The 15,890-nt window shown below is 37.7% G+C and overlaps 1 protein-coding gene across 1 annotated transcript in view; it reads left to right on the top strand.

Annotated features, from left to right (window-relative positions):
- Positions 1 to 15,890, top strand: part of EIF4G3 (eukaryotic translation initiation factor 4 gamma 3) — a 425,124-nt gene that overhangs the window by 43,663 nt on the left and 365,571 nt on the right. The window contains exon 2 of the mRNA XM_007935664.2: positions 13,693 to 13,821. The gene's annotated coding sequence lies outside the window, so the exon portion shown is untranslated. The remainder of the gene's footprint in view (positions 1 to 13,692; positions 13,822 to 15,890) is intronic.

The following is a 15,890-nucleotide window of genomic DNA, read 5'->3' as shown; positions in this document are numbered from 1 at the left end:
CTGGCAATTGTCCTAGATGTGTCCCCCAAAGCTGTGGTCCTTAACCTTAATGTCCAGTGGTTCAGTCTTGATGTCTAATTATTTTCTGTAATTGAACTCTCATATGCTTTGCTAGCAGCTCTGGTGGCACAGTGGTTAAGGCATTCAGCTGCTAAGCAAAAAAGTCTGCAATTTGAACCTACCAGCCACTCTGTGGGAGAAAGATGAGGCAGTTTGTTTTCGTAAAGATTTACAGCTTTGGAAACCCTTTGGGGAAGTTCTGCTCTGTTCTGTATGGTTGTTATGAGTTGGGATGGATTCCATGGCAGTGAGTGAGTTACATGCTTTGCTGTATATATGAGTATACATGTAACATGGGAGCGCTGATAGCGTAGTGCCTAAGGCGCTTTACTGCTAATCAGAAGGCTGGTGGTTCAAATCCACCAGCCACTCCTCGGAAGGAAGATGGGCAGTCTACTTCTGTAGTGATACTGCCTTGGAAACCCAAGGAGGGGTCGCTGTGAGTCAGGTCCGACTTGATGGCACATAACGACAACAACAACATGTAACATTTGCAAGTAGGTATGTACCAATATCTGCCACCATACCTATGCATGTGTATGGGTGTACTCCTGTTTGACCTCCCTTAACTGTTTAGCATGCATATTTACCTATGTATCTACTCAGAAATTAACTGTTAGTTATTACTACTATTGCAGGACTTTATGTGTTTTCGTATTTATTGAAATTTCCACTTATTCTTGTGTACCTCTCAGTCTCTTCCTTTACCTTGATCACATTGTGCTGAGTTTCTCTATATTGTGTATTGCTGCCTTACCTTTCACCAGAACTAACTCTTGTCTACTATATAGCTAGTGCTTCTTCTTCCCTCACCCTCTGTACTCTGATAATCATCAAAGAATGTTTCTTTCTGTGTGTAAACCTGTTCTTGACTTTTTATAGTAGTGGTTTCATAACAATATTTGTCCTTTTGTGTTTGACTTATTTCATGCAGCAATAGTATCCTCCAGAAAATCAAATTCATGAGGTGTTTGGTGTATCTAAGAAGTATTTGTAACGGGGCCTCTACGTATTGATGTGCATGCACACACATAAAAACCAAACCAAACCCACTGCCATCTAGTCAATTCCAACTCATAGTGACCCCCATTGGGTTTCCGAGGTGGTAAATCTTTACGGAAATAGATTGCCTTGTCTTGCTTGTTGTTGTTGTTGTTATTTGCCATCAAGTCGGCCCGACTCCTAGCGACCCCTCCTTGGGTTTCCGAGGCAGTTATCACTACGGAAGTAGGAGCTAGATACATCTATATGTGCATACCTGTGTACACACACACATAAATGCATACACACACACACACGTATATGTAACCCTACTTTTCTTTTAGTGGTTCTTAGTGTTGTTGCAAAATTATATATGTCTTATCATTTACCAAATGTAGCGCTGATAGCACAGTGCCTAAGGCATCTGACTGCTAACCAGAAAGTTGGTGGTTGAACCCTACCAGCCCCTCCACATAAGCAAGACTGGGCAGTCTACTTCCGTAAATATTTATCGCCTCAGAAACCCAGTGGGGGTTGCTATGATTTGAAATGGGCTCGATGACAGTGGGTTTGGTTTTAGTTTACCCTTTACTAATGAGCTCTGGTGATGTATTGGTTAATGCATTTAGCAGCTAACCAGAACTTCAGAGGTTTGAACCCACCAGCTTTTCCTTGGGAGAAAAATGAGGCAGTCTGCTTCCATAAAGATTTATAGCTTTGTAAACTCTATGAAAGTCACTGAGTCATAATCAACTTGATAGCTTCGAGTTTGGTTTTTTGGTTTCGTATCCTTTGCTAGAAATATCCTTTTGTGTATTTCTGAATGGCGTCATTTACCTTGGTTAAGCTGTGTGTACTTCACTCACATTGAGTGCTACCTTTTTCATCATCAAAAATAACAAGTGCCTTCTATCTAGGGACTGATTCCATTTATCCTCTTCCCACTCATCCCTTATAACCACCAATGAATGCGGATCTCTCTGTGTATATACCTGTTCAGGTCTTCTTATAAAAGTATGATTGTACCATATTTGTCTTTTTTTGATTATTTTACTTAGCATAATGTCCTATAGATTCATCCATATTATCTTTTGAGAATTCATCATTGTTCTTTATGGCTGCATAGTATTTTATTGTATGTATAAACCACATTTTGTTTATCCACTTATTGTTGATAGTCTTTTAGGTTGTTTCTATCTTTTGGCTATTGTGAATAATGCTGCAGTGAACATAGGTGTGCATATGTCTGTCTTGTCTCTTTTACCTCACTGGGATGTGTGACTAGGAGTGGGGTTGCTGGATCATAAGATACTTCTAGCTTTTTGAGGAGGCATCATACCATTTTCCACAGTGATTGTACCATTTTACAGTCTCACCAGCAGTATATGGTTTTAGTTCAGGAGCTCTGGTGCCATAGTGTCTGAGGCATTTGACTGCTAACCAGAAGGCTGGCACTTCAAATCCACCAGCCATTCCTTGGAAGGAAGATTGGGCAATCTACTTCCGTAGTGATACTGCCTCGGAAACCCAAGGAGGGGTCACTATGAGTCAGATCCAACTTAAGGTCAGTGAGTTTGGTTTGTTTTTAATGGCTAATGATCATGAGCTTTTTTTTTTTTTTTTAAATGTGTTTGTTGGCCACTTGAGTGTTCTCTTTGTTGAAATGTTTGTTCATGTCCTATGCCCAGTTTTTAATTGTGTTGTTTGTCTTTGTGTTGTTGAATTATACAAGTTTTCTATATATTTTGGAGATGAGACTCTTGTTGGATACATTATTCTCAAAGAGTTTTTCCCAGTTTGTATGCTGTCTTTTTATTGTTTTGATCAAGTTTTTGGTAAGCAGAAATATTTTAATTTTTATGAGGTCCCAGTTATCTGGCTGATTTATTCTCTGCTATTTGTATATTTGTGGTAGCTCTGGTAGCTTAGTGCCTTTGGCACTTGACTGCTAACCAGAAGGCTGGCGGTTCAAACCCAACAGCCACTCCTTGGAAGGAAGGTTGGGCAATCTACTTCCATAGTGATATTGCCTCAGAAACGCATGGGGAGGGGTCGCTATGAGTCGGGTCTGACTCGACGGCACATAACAACAACATTTGTATATTTGTAGTTGTGTTTGATAATCAGGTCTCATAGCTTTGTTCCTGTGTTATCTTCCTGGAACTTTATAGTTTTAGATTTAACATTTACGTATTTGATTCATTTTCAGTTAGTTTTTGTATATGGTGTGAGCTACGGATCGGGTTTCATTTTTCTACAAATGCATATCCAGTTTTGCCAGCACCGTTTGTGAATGAGACTGTTTATTCCTTATTGGATGGATTTTGACCCCTTGTCAAAAATCAATTGTCCATAGATGGATAGGTTTATTTCTGAGTTCTCAGTTTTCTTCCACTGGTCTGTGTGTATTACTGATGAACTAGTACCAGGCTGTTTTGATTCCTGTGGCTTTGTAGTATGTTTTCAGGTCAGTATGTGTGAAGTCTCCTATTTTGTTCTTTTTTGATATTGCTTTGGCTATTCAGGGCCTCATATTTCCATATAAAATTGGTGATTTTTTTTTTTTTTTTCCATTTCAGTAAAGAAAGTTGTTGTAATTTGGATCAGCAAGATTACATTTTATCTTTGGGTAGTATTGACATTTTCACTATGCTAAGTCTACTGATTTTTGAGCATGGAATATTTTTCCATTTATGTAGGTCTTTTAGTCTATTGTAGTAGTGTCTTAAAGTTTTCATTGTGTAGGTGTTTTATATGCCTACTTAGGTTTATTCCTAGCTGTTTTATCAATTTTGAGGTATTATAAATGGTATTGTTTTCTTGATTTCCTTTCTGGAGTTCTCCTTGTTAGTGTAGAGAAACCCCACTGATATTTTTCTGTTGATCTTGTACCCTGTAAGTTTGCTAAACCCTTCTGTTAGAGCCAGTAGCTTTCTTGTGGAATCTCTGGGATTTGCTCTGTATGCAGTCATGTTATCTGTACATAAAGATCATTTTATTTCTTCCTTTCCTATTTGGATACTCTGTATTTCCTTTTCTTGAATCATTGTTGTGCCTAGGAGTGCTAGTACAATTGTCCAACTCTTAGTTACTTTTTATGCTTAATGGGTTTTGGAGGGCAGGCTTTTTTTTCCTCTTATTTTTATTTCGTATTGTTAGCATCATGTCTGATTATGTTAAGCACTTGAATGTTAACCATTGAAAAAACAGTTTTGTCTTTCTAGTGTTCCCATTGGCCAGTTACTAAATATGAAAAGAGAAACAGTCCTCATATTTGAACTGAGTGCTAACAGGGTTTATGGTAGAAAATAGTTAGCATCTATTTGCCTAAGGCATTACTTGAAACATAAAATTCCCTTCCCCCCTTTTTAGCTGAAATACTTGAACGTCAAGAAATTGATATGATTCAACTAGTTAAGTTTAGCTGAGTATAGAGCAGTAGCCCTGGTTGTGCAGTCATTGAAGTGCTCAGCGGCTGCTAACTGAAAGGTCATTAGTTCAAACCAACCAGCTGCTCCATGGAAGAAAGATATGGCAGTCTGCTTCGTAAAGATAGTAGCATTGGAAACCCTAAGAGTTATTTCTACTGTGCCCTACAGGGGCACTATGAGTCAGAATCAACTTGCTGGCAGTGGGTTTAGTTTTTGTTTTAACAATAGAGCAAGGAGGAAAGTTAATTTCTTTTTCTTTATTCTTTTTTTTCCCCCTTTGTTGTAAGCAGGGATTTGTGGTGATAATACCAGAACTTGAAAAATATCACGATAGTAAGTAAAATTTTCTAGGATCCATTGTTGTGCTTCTTGCACTTGAGTAGAGTAGCAATATCTATAGATTTGGGAAGTTAATTATCTGAAAGAAGAACTGTGATGAAATGGAAAATGAATAATGGGACCAAACTTTAAGTATCCATTCTGCTGTTTGAGGAGTATTGTTGTTGTTGTCGTTGTGTGCTGTCGAGTCAGACCCGACTCATAGTGACCCCTCCTTGGGTTTCTGAGGCAGTATCACTATGGAAGTAGATTACCCCATCCTCCTTCCGAGGAGTGGCTGGTAGATTTGAACCGCGAGCCTTCTGGTTAGCAGTCACGTGCCTTAGACACTATGCTACCAGAGCTCCCTTGAGGAGTGTAGAGGATTAAATATGAGATTAGTAATAAAAACTTTTGAGATATTTCTATTCTATCTGAAATTGGACTTAGCTATTTTCATGTGGAAATTGCAGCTGTTAAAATGTTTTTAGATTACCTTACTAAATTAACTAGGCTACCAGAGCATCTTTTTTTTTTCTTTTTTAAACTAAATAAACTATCTTGGGATAAAAAAAAGTAAAGAGTGTCTTCTCAGATATAAGCCATGTGCCTTTTACCTTTATATGAATCATTTGGTCACTGAAAAATTAATGTTGCTTGATAGGAATCTTGGAGTTTGTCATCCTTTTAGTTAGGACCTCTGGTGTTGTAGTGCCTAAGGCATTTTTGACTGCTAACCAGAAGGCTGGCAGTTCAAACCCACCAGCCACTCCTCGGAAGGAAGACTAGGCTGTCTACTTCTGTGGAGATACTGCCTCGGAAACTGAAGGAGGGATTGCTGTGAGTTAGATTTGACTCGACACTAGTGAATTTGGTTTGGTTTGGTTTTAGTAATGATTTTAATAAATTTTTTAAGCACTGTATTTCATTGCATCGTGAGTTTGAACTGCCAGCCTCCTGGTTAGCAGTCAAATGCCTTAGACACTATGCCACCACAGCTCCCATTTATATATATATATAACCCATTAAAACATAGTGCTTTATGTGTGTATTTATTTAACAGCATATCTTTATTCAGTCATTGTCTGTTTGTCTAGAATGCACACAATCACAAGTCTTCCATATTCCTTAAAATAAAATGTTTATATTTGCTTCTGATCATGAGGTACTTCTAGAACTAGCTTCACACAGTGGTTTCCTGTATATTTAATATGAAATGATTCTGACTCATGGTGATCTCATGTGTGTCAGAGTAAAACTACATTCCAGTGTTTTCAGTGGCTGAAAACTTCTTTTAGAAAAACTACTTCATTTGGAAGTAGATCATTAGGCCTTTCTTCTGAGGCATCTCTGGGTGGATTTGAACCACTACCCTTTCAGTCAGTTAGTTAGTTGCTAAACACTTAACTGTTTGCATCATGAATAGACTCTGTATTTAATATACAAATGTGTTTTATTTGGCTTGTGCATTGTTTTAGAAATCAAGACAGTTTCATGTAAAAATCCATACCTTTTATTCCTCTTGAAAAATTAGAAGAAGCAGTATTACTTGTCTGAATTTCTGTATGGCAGCAATAAGCTATAGCTAAGTATCTGCTTCTGTCCTGAGCACATGGGCAGCATTTTTTCCAGTTCTCCATAGTGTCTACTCTCTATTGTTTACACCTGGACAGTTTCATTTCCATATATTTCCTGCCTGGTATTTTTAACTCCTTTCTGTGGAATCATGAAAGAAATATTGTACTCTGGAAAGTTTAATGTTTTACACATTTCAATAGTTATTATTTGAAAATTTTAGTTTATGTGTGAAGGTTCTTAATTGGTTAGAATATATCATTAAATCAGATAATTTAACGCTAAATAAACTTCATATTATATACCTTGCAGAAGGGAGCTCTGGTAGCATAGTGGCTAAGGCACTTGACTGCTAACTAGAAGGCTGGTGGTTCAAACCCACCAGCCACTCCTCGGAAGGAAGATGGGGCAATCTACTTCTGTAGTGATACTGCCTCTGAAACCCAAGGAGGGGTCGCTATGGGTTGGGTCCGACTCGATGGCACATAACAACAACAATAGCAACCTTGCAGAAAGGGCATTGGGGTGGCATCCTCTGAACTCTTAAAAATTTCATGAGGAGAGAGTATCACCATCAGCAGCCCGAGGATTATTCCTCTGAGGCTAGACATGCCACCACCTTCCCACCTTTCTACCAATTCTGATACCAACCATCCCTCTCATGTCACTCACTACTTCTCTGCTGGGTTCAATAATTTGTTTTAGTGGCCATGCAGAACTCATAAACAATTCTTACGATAATGGAGTTTATTAGGAAAGTGACAAGTTACCATTCAGGTTCAGGAACATGCTCAGGATACAGTTCTTAGATCAAGACAGTCTTCTCACTTCTGTGCTGTAGGCATTCCTTTCTTGCCTTTGACCTCTTGGCCTGGCTTCTGCCCTGCTCAGGCAAGTGATATAAAGCTCTTTTAGCTCTGGGAACAGGTGCACCTAGGTGTACTCCACTCTGTCAGCAAGCCTTCTGCCTAAAGGCACTCAGCTTTCTCACTCTGTGGGCTGGCAAGCCTGCTGTTGTCTCATATCAGTTTCTCGGTTCTGCTGCCACAGTTGTCTCTGCTGGTCTTCTGTGCCAGTTCTCTTTGCCAAGGAGGTCCAGCTCAGGGATCTTGGGTCCAAGGACATGCTTCATTCCATCTCTAGCTCTTCTCTCTTGGTGGCAGTGAAATCCTCCCTTCTCTCTCTAGGAGGGGTCATTTTAAGCATAGCGGGATAACAAAACTGACCAATCCCCACATTAGGGTTTTATATACCTTATTTGCATGTTCTCACACCCACAAGGATGCCATGGGCCTTATTTACATTACTAACTAGCTATCCAGTCCACTTGGTGGTTGGCCACAGGTACTTTATATTTGCATAATTCTATCCGGTCATCTGGTGGGAGTCACAGAGACCATGTCTAGAAGAGTCATACCAAGCAACTCATTGCACCATAACCTAATGACTATCTTAATGGACATGATCTTTATGGTTTACCTTTGAATTTTCAAATGATTCTCAAATTATATTGGTGAGCAGTCATCAAATACCATTGATTTTGTATGAGATTATATTTGGGTAGAAATCTAACTAGCTGAAGTTTCACTTAGTCAAAATTACAAAAGTTTTCTATTTTGCAGCAGTATTTCTTTTTCTTTCATGTTTTTTTTTTTCTGTTCTGCATATCAGCAGTGTAACTGATACCTACTATTTTACCCCAGCAGTGTAACTGATACCTACTATTTTACCCTAAGTATTCAATATTTTGTGTGTTCCTAATCTTTTTTTGGGAGCTCTGGTAGCATAGTGGCTAAGGCACTTGACTGCTAACCAGAAGGCTGGCAGTTCAAACCCACCAGCCACTCCTCGGAAGGAAGATGGGGCAATCTACTTCTGTAGTGATACTGCCTCGGAAACCCAAGGAGGGGTCGCTATGAGTCAGGTCTGACTCGATGGCACATAACAACAACAACAACAACAACAATCTTTTTTTGAGGATAGTGTTATAATGTAAAACATACATACATAAAATATTTCACAAAGCCTAAAAAGTAGAGTTTAACATACAAAGTGAAAACTGTGTATCACCTCCCAGGACAAAAATAAAACATTATGGTAGCTCTGATGGTGTAGTGCCTAAGGTGTTTGACTGCTAACCAGAAGCCTTGGGGGTTCAAACCTATGAAGCCACTCCTCGGAAGGAAGTTTGGGCAATATACTTTGGTAGTGATACCGCCTCGGAAACCCAAGGAGGGGTCACTATGAGTCGGGTCCGACTTGATGGCAGTACGTTGTGTTGGGACCTTTCCTAGTCACATTTCCCTTTCTCCCCATATGTCATATGCTTTTTATGATGTCCCTTCTTTTATTTGTAGTGTTACCACATGTGTCTTTAAACTAATATAAAACCCATTGCCATGGAATTGATTCTAACTCCTGTGTTGCAGATTAGAACTAAGCTCCCTATGGTTTTCTGGTATGTAATCATTAAAGAAGGAGATTGCAAGGCCTTTCTTCTCTGGTGCCTCTGGGTGGGTTTAAACTGCCAACTTTTTAGTTGAGCGTAAGCTGTTTTTACTATTCAGGGACCTAAGCTAATAAAGTGAAGTTTGTTTTCTGCTTTGAAACTTATTATCAATGGAATCATACAGGAGCTCTGGTGGCATAGTGGTTAAAACATTCGACTGCTAACGAAAATGTTAGCAGTTTGAATGCATCAGCTGCTCTGCGAGAGAATGGTGAAGCAGTCTGCTTCTGTAAAGATATATAGCCATGAATGGGACTGTTCTACTCTGTCCTATACGGTCTCCATGAGTTGGAATCCACTGGATGGCCGTGGGTTTGCTTTTGGTTTTTGCTGTAGGTTCTTTATTGTGTCATCTTTCATTGATACGATTTTTAAGATTCATCCAAGTTATGGAATATTGAGTTTTCATTCCGTTTTTTTGTAGGAAAATATTTTATTATTTATTCATCTTGTTGATGAACTCATTGTTTCCAATTTGATATTATTAAAAACAATGCAACTATGAACATACTCATCTTTGGTACACATTTTCATTTGTTTCTCATGGCTTTATAAACAGAAGTCAAGTAGCTGGGTCATAGAACGCATAGTCCCTGAGGCATTTGACTGTTAACCAGGAGGCTGGCAGTTCAAACTCCCCAGCCACTCCTCCGGACGAAAGATTGGGCAATCTTCTTCTGTAGATATATCGCCTCGGAAACGCAAGGAGGGGTCTTTGAGTCAAATGGACTCGACAACAGTGAGTTTGGGTTGACAATATGCGTATCTTCATGTTTACTAACAAAGGCCCTCTGCCACTGAGTCAGTTCTGACTCCTAGTGACATTTCAGGACTCAGTAGAACCTGCCACATGGGGTTTCCAAGGCTGAATATCTTGATGGAAGCAGACTACCTCATTTTTCTGTTGTGAATCATGTTTATAGGTAAACCAAATTGTTTTCCAAAATGCTGATACCAATTTAGATTTCTACCAGCAAGCAAATGGGAGTTCTGAAAGCTGTACATTATTGCCAGTCTGAAAATATACCTTTTCTTTGAATGAAATACTGTAACTAGCTGAATTAAAAGTTTTCTGAGCATATTAACTTTTAAATTTATATGCAGTATACAGCAGGACAGCAATGTAACTGATACCTATATTTTACTCCAGGTGTTTAGTATTTTGTTTGCTTTTGTCTTTAATCTTATTTAGAGGTGATAGGAGGAGATTATAAACATACATACAACTCACACATATTGCACTCCAAGTAATGTTTTTTGATTTTGTTTAGGATTAGTATTATATAGAGAATAGACCAAATTTTTTTAGATTTAGAGGTGTTGCCATTATTAGTTTTACCATATTTCTACTTCCTGCCTTCATAATTGAAATGGTAGAAGTATCAGAAATAACGGAAAAGCACATGCTATTTTCTTTTTATGAAAACTCTTGCCGCTACCTTTTAAGGAAATAGATCCTAACAGTATGATCTGAAATGCAATATCTTAACCAGAGAGTAGAAGATTCAATAACTATTACTTTGGGAATATTTTGAATGACAGTGTTTAAATTTTAATGTAATTAAACTTCATTAGTTTTTATGCCATTTGCTTGGGATAGAGGTGTATTAAGTATTTTCTATATAATTTGTAATTGATGTTTGTATATATACACTATTAAGTGAATCTTAGCAAGAAAGATGTTTACCTGTGCTTTATTGATTTATTGATGATGCAAAGGTATTGTACTGTGTGGATCATAACAAATATGGATAACACTGCAAAGAATGGGAATTCCTGAACACTTCATTGTGCTCATGAGAAACCTGTACATAGACCAAGAGGCTGTCTTTGGAACAATAAAGGGGATACTGCATGGCTTAAAACCAAGAAAGGTGTGTGTCAGGGTTGTATCCTCTCATCCTACTTACTCAATCTGTATGCTGAGCAAATAGTATAGGAAGCTGGATTGTATGATGAAGATTGTGGCATCACGATTGGAGGAAGACTCATTAAAAACGTGATAAGCCGATGGGACAGTCTTGCTTGCTGCAAGTGAAGAGGACTTGAAGCATTTACTGTTGAAAGTCAAAGGCTATAGCCTTTGTTAAGGGTTGGACTCGAACCTGAAGACAATGAAAAATCCTTACAACTGGACCAGTAAAAAACATCCTGACAAATGGTGAAGTAAGTGAAGTTGTCATTGTTTTAATTTTACTTGGAGCAACAATCAGTGTGCATGGAAGCAGCATTCAAGAAGTCAGATGACATTGCATTGGTTAAATCTTCAGAATAACTCTTTAAAAGAAAAGATAAAATTTTGATGACTAAATTGTGCCTGACCCAAAACCATGATCTTTTCAGTTGCCTCATTTCCATGCGTAAGTTGAAAAATAAAAAAGGATGACAGAGTAATTTATACATTCAAACTGTGGTGTTATTGAAGAATATTGAATATACCATGAACTATCAAAAGAATGAACAAATCAGTTTTAGAACTATCAGAAGAATGAACAAATCAGTTTTAGAAGAGATACAACCAGAATGCTCCTTAGACGCATGAATGGTGAGACTTTGTCTTTCTTACTTTGAGTATGTCATCAGGAAAGACCAGTTGTTAGAAAAGCACATCATAGTTGAGTAAAGTCATAGTTGGGTTAGTGAAAGTGAAGAAAACCCTCAGTGAGATGGATTGACAAAATAGTTAAAGCATTGGATTCAGACAGTAATGATCGTGAAGATGGTGCAGGACTGGGCAACATTTTGTTCTGCTACCTGTAAAGTTGTTGTGAGTTGGAGCTAACTTAAGGGTACCTACCAGTTACAATGATTTTGTCACCAAAATTATCACAGATATTTTCCTATCATATTTGTTTTATAACTATACCATTTATACTTATAACTACTTAAGATTCCAGTGGTTACTAGAACTGTCATTCTGCTTTTTAATGCATTAGTAAAGAATACATATATTACTATATCATGAATTTGTAGTTGTAAAAATACAACATTTGCCCTAGGTAATGTTTTTCACATGCATGATTTAGTGACAGCATTACATTAATCATGTTGTGCAACCAACCCCAGAAATCATTGCCAAATTTTCCATTACCATAAACAGAAACTAAATGTTTACCAGTGCCTCTCCCTTTTTCCTACCTTTTTTCCCTGGTAACCACTAATAAACTTTTTTGTATATATTTGCCTGTTCTAGATATTTTGTTTAAGTGAGATCATACAGTATTGTCTTTTGTGAATGATTACTTCAGTCACCATAATATTTTCAAGTTCTGTCCAAGTTGTAGCATGTGTTAGGAATTCATTTCTCTTTATGGCTGTGTAATATTCCGCTGTGTGTATGTACCAGTTTTGTTTGACCATTTATCTGATGATATACATGTTGGTTTTTTCCATGAGTTCGTTTTGATAATGTTGGTGCCTGTATTCAATATAGTAGTTTTTTGTTGAAATCCTGTGTGTTTTAGATGTTCAAAAAACATGATTCTAGGAGGAGATCTGTAGTTTCCAGTAGATTGCCAAAGTGTTGATGCTGTCCTTCACCCACCCAAGTTATGAATAATGGTCTAAGGTGAATAGATCCTGTCATATTAAGGGAGGGCAGAATTTTCCTTATTCATGGAAGTTTGCCCAACTGTCATGCTAGTCTGGCTTGGACTGTGAGAAGGAGGAGCTCCCTAGGGTTGGTTGCTGGATTCTGGAAAAGGACCAGAAGAAAGTGGCTTCACACTGATCGTGAGCTGCTGGACAGTTTGTAACCAGCAATAAATGGAGTAGTCATTTTTTGTTAACATAAAAATGCATATGCTAAGTATTTTTCTGTTGTACAAGTTCATGACCATTGTTTTATATTAGAAAATATAAATGAAAAAAACGCCTGTAATGCTTTTTGTTAAGATTTTGTCATATCTCCTTAAAGGTCTTTGGTGTTTGTGTGTCTGTGTATAGATATAGACATAATAGAAATACGTATACACATGTGCATGTACATACATATTTAATGACTTTTTAAAAACAACAATGGGATTATATTCTACAAGTAACTTGCCTTTTTGTGTTATTCAGGTTTATTGAGGCAAAATTTACACATACAGCAATATTTATGCTTTTTAGTGTACAACTCTGTGATTTTGGGCAAGCACATGAAAAATCAGTTGCCATCAAGTTGATTTTGACCCAGAGTAACCCTGTATGTTGCGATTAGAATTGCATTACATAGAGATTTCAAGGCTGTGTGTGACATACCAGAAGCAGATCACCAAGCCATTCTTCTGAGGCACCTCTTGGTAGTTTGTACCACCAGCCTTTTAGTTATTAGTCGAGCACCTAACCATTTTTCCACCCATGTTCTCCTAACAAACAAGTAATTATGTACCCTCCAGTACAGTCAATAAACAGAATAGTTATGCTACTCTCAAGTCTCCTTTTGCCCTTTTTGTAGGCATCCCCTACCTTCCTCTTGCAACCATCCATCTCTTTTTCATCCCTTTTATTTATGATAGAAATGAGATCATATTGTATGTAGTTTAGAGTGTCGTGTCTTTAATTTAGCTGTTTTTTTTTTTAAGGTTTTTGTGATTCTATAATCATCCTTCAAGAATCTTTTATCAAATTGATACAAATATTCATGTATATTTTTCTCTTAAGAATTTCATGGTTTATGGCTTTAATCAGTCTGTTCCTCGTTTTTTTTTAGTGTCAGTTTTGAGGAAGAGAATCTAATTAAAAAAAAAAAAAAAAAAGCCAGCCAGTTCAAGTAGGTTTCTTAAGATTAAGTTGTTGATAGAATGCTGTTATTAAATATTGCTTTTCTTTCCACAGGTAACACAAGTAGCAAGACAGCCGGGACCCCCGACCCCTTCCCCTTATTCAGCACATGAAATAAATAAGGGGCATCCAAATCTTGCAGCAACGCCCCCGGGACATGCATCGTCCCCTGGACTCTCTCAGGTAAGAAAACCATTTTTTTCCAGAAATTTCCACATAAAAACATTTCTCATTTTCTGTTTTTTGAAAGAAGACTTTCAGCACATACTTTTGCTTAAATAATTTCTATTTCGTCCTATATTTGCATCTTATTATACATACCTTCCATAATAGTAGGTACCAACAGTTCATGCATTTTGACTTTGGAGTCATTGAAAATTAATTGTCAGTGATACTTAGTTTTCCTTTCTATAGCTTACGAGATTAGAGTATGATTCTAAAGTTCATTTGAAAACACAAAAAGTGCTGATTTGCTTTTCAGTGCTTATTTAATCAGCTGTAGTCCTCCCCCTCCCTTTTTTGGAAGGGTATCGGTAGTTTTCTTTTGTAAAAAAAAGGGAGGAGCTTTCACCTCTTGAGTCATTCTAGTGGATTTTGTTGTTGCTTGTTGGTTTGATTTTTGATTTTGTGTATAAATTACTAGTTTGCCCTGTTTGGCTAGCAAACATTGTAACACTGTTTTAAAAAGATGTTATTATGTATCCATGGCATTTTAAGGCATTCCCTAAGATTTTGTTTAGTGTGCACTACCCCACTATCATATGCTTGTTTGGTTCTCCTTGTGGTTAAGAATTGGCTAGAGTTATTAAGTCCTTGTTAGAATGTAAAAGGAACCCTGGTGGCATAGTGTTTAAAGTGCTTGGCTGCTAACCAGAGGTTGGTGGTTCAAACCCACCAACTGCTCCCCAAGAGAACGATGTAGTTTTATGCTTCTTAAAGATTTACTACCTTGGAAACCCTATGGGTGCAGTTCTCCTCTGCCATATAGGATTTCTGTGAGTTGGAAACAATTTGACAGCAGTGAGTATTAAAATGTGGAGAGAGTCAAGCTGATGACTCTGACCCAAACTGTTTGATACTGTCAATATTTATAGGTAAGATCTATTCTTTTTTGATCACAGGGAGCTCTGGCGACATGATCATGGGGAGCTCTAGTAGTGTAGTGCCTAAAGCATTTGGCTGCTAACCAGAAGGTTGGCGGTTCAAACCCACCAGCCACTCCTCGAAAGGAAGACTGGGCAAACTACTTCCTTAGTGATACTGCCTTGGAAACCCAAGGAGGGGTTGCTATGAGACGGATCCAAGTCAATGGCAGTGATAATTTCACAGCATATTTTGAACTTTGGCTTTCATATTTTAGTCCATTTAGAGGTTCAGTAAAAGAAATAGTTCTAAAAATCTTGCCAGAGCTGTTTATTACATATAGGTTTTAAAACACATACCTGAACCAGTTGCAGTTGAGTAATTTTCAACTCCTGGTGATCTCATCTGTTTCAGAGTAGAAATGTGTATATTTGACTGCTAACCAGAAGGCTGGCAGTTCAAACCCACTAGCCACTCTTCAGAAGGAAGGTTGGGCAATCTACTTCTGTAGTGATACCACCTTGGAAACCCAAGGGGGGTCGCTATGAGTTGGGTCCTACTCGACGACACATAACAACAATAACGATGGTTTTAATGGCTGTGAACTTTTGGAAGCTGACTGCCATAATTTCTTCCATTGAACCTCTGGTGGGTTTGAACCTCTATCTTTTTGGTTAGTAGCTGAGCACTTAACCGTTTGTTCCACTAAAAGACTCTTGCTTATAGATAAAACAAAAACACCTGCTGCTGTTGAGTAGATTCCAATTCATGGCTACACCCTATGTTAATAGAGTAGAACTGCTCTGTAGGATTTTCTTGGTTGTAGTCTTTACAGAAGCAGATTGCTAAGTTCTTCCATAGCACCTCTGGGTGGGTTTGAACCACCAACCTTTAGGTTAAAAGTTGAGTGCAAACCTTTTGGGCCACCTAGGGACCTGATTATAGGTTATGGTTTAGATAGTTTAGACTTTAGGTTATACAGTTTGACAAACCATAATGGAAACAACTCTATTTAGGGATATAAATTAATTTGTCATGAAGTTGGTACTATGCTTAAACTTAGTTTAAAGGATTCCTGTGTAATTCTGAGTTTTAAAAATAAAACATGAAAAAGTGAACTCTTAATTGTTTAAATGAGATTCTTTTTTTAATTATTTTTTTAAAAAATT

The sequence above is a fragment of the Orycteropus afer genome, unplaced genomic scaffold (assembly GCF_000298275.1).
Source record: "Orycteropus afer afer isolate SDZICR_OR568_19922 unplaced genomic scaffold, OryAfe1.0 scaffold00031, whole genome shotgun sequence".
NCBI lineage: Eukaryota > Metazoa > Chordata > Mammalia > Tubulidentata > Orycteropodidae > Orycteropus > Orycteropus afer.
The sequence above is the reverse complement of the archived record's forward strand: the minus strand, read 5'-3'. Positions and strand labels throughout refer to the sequence as shown.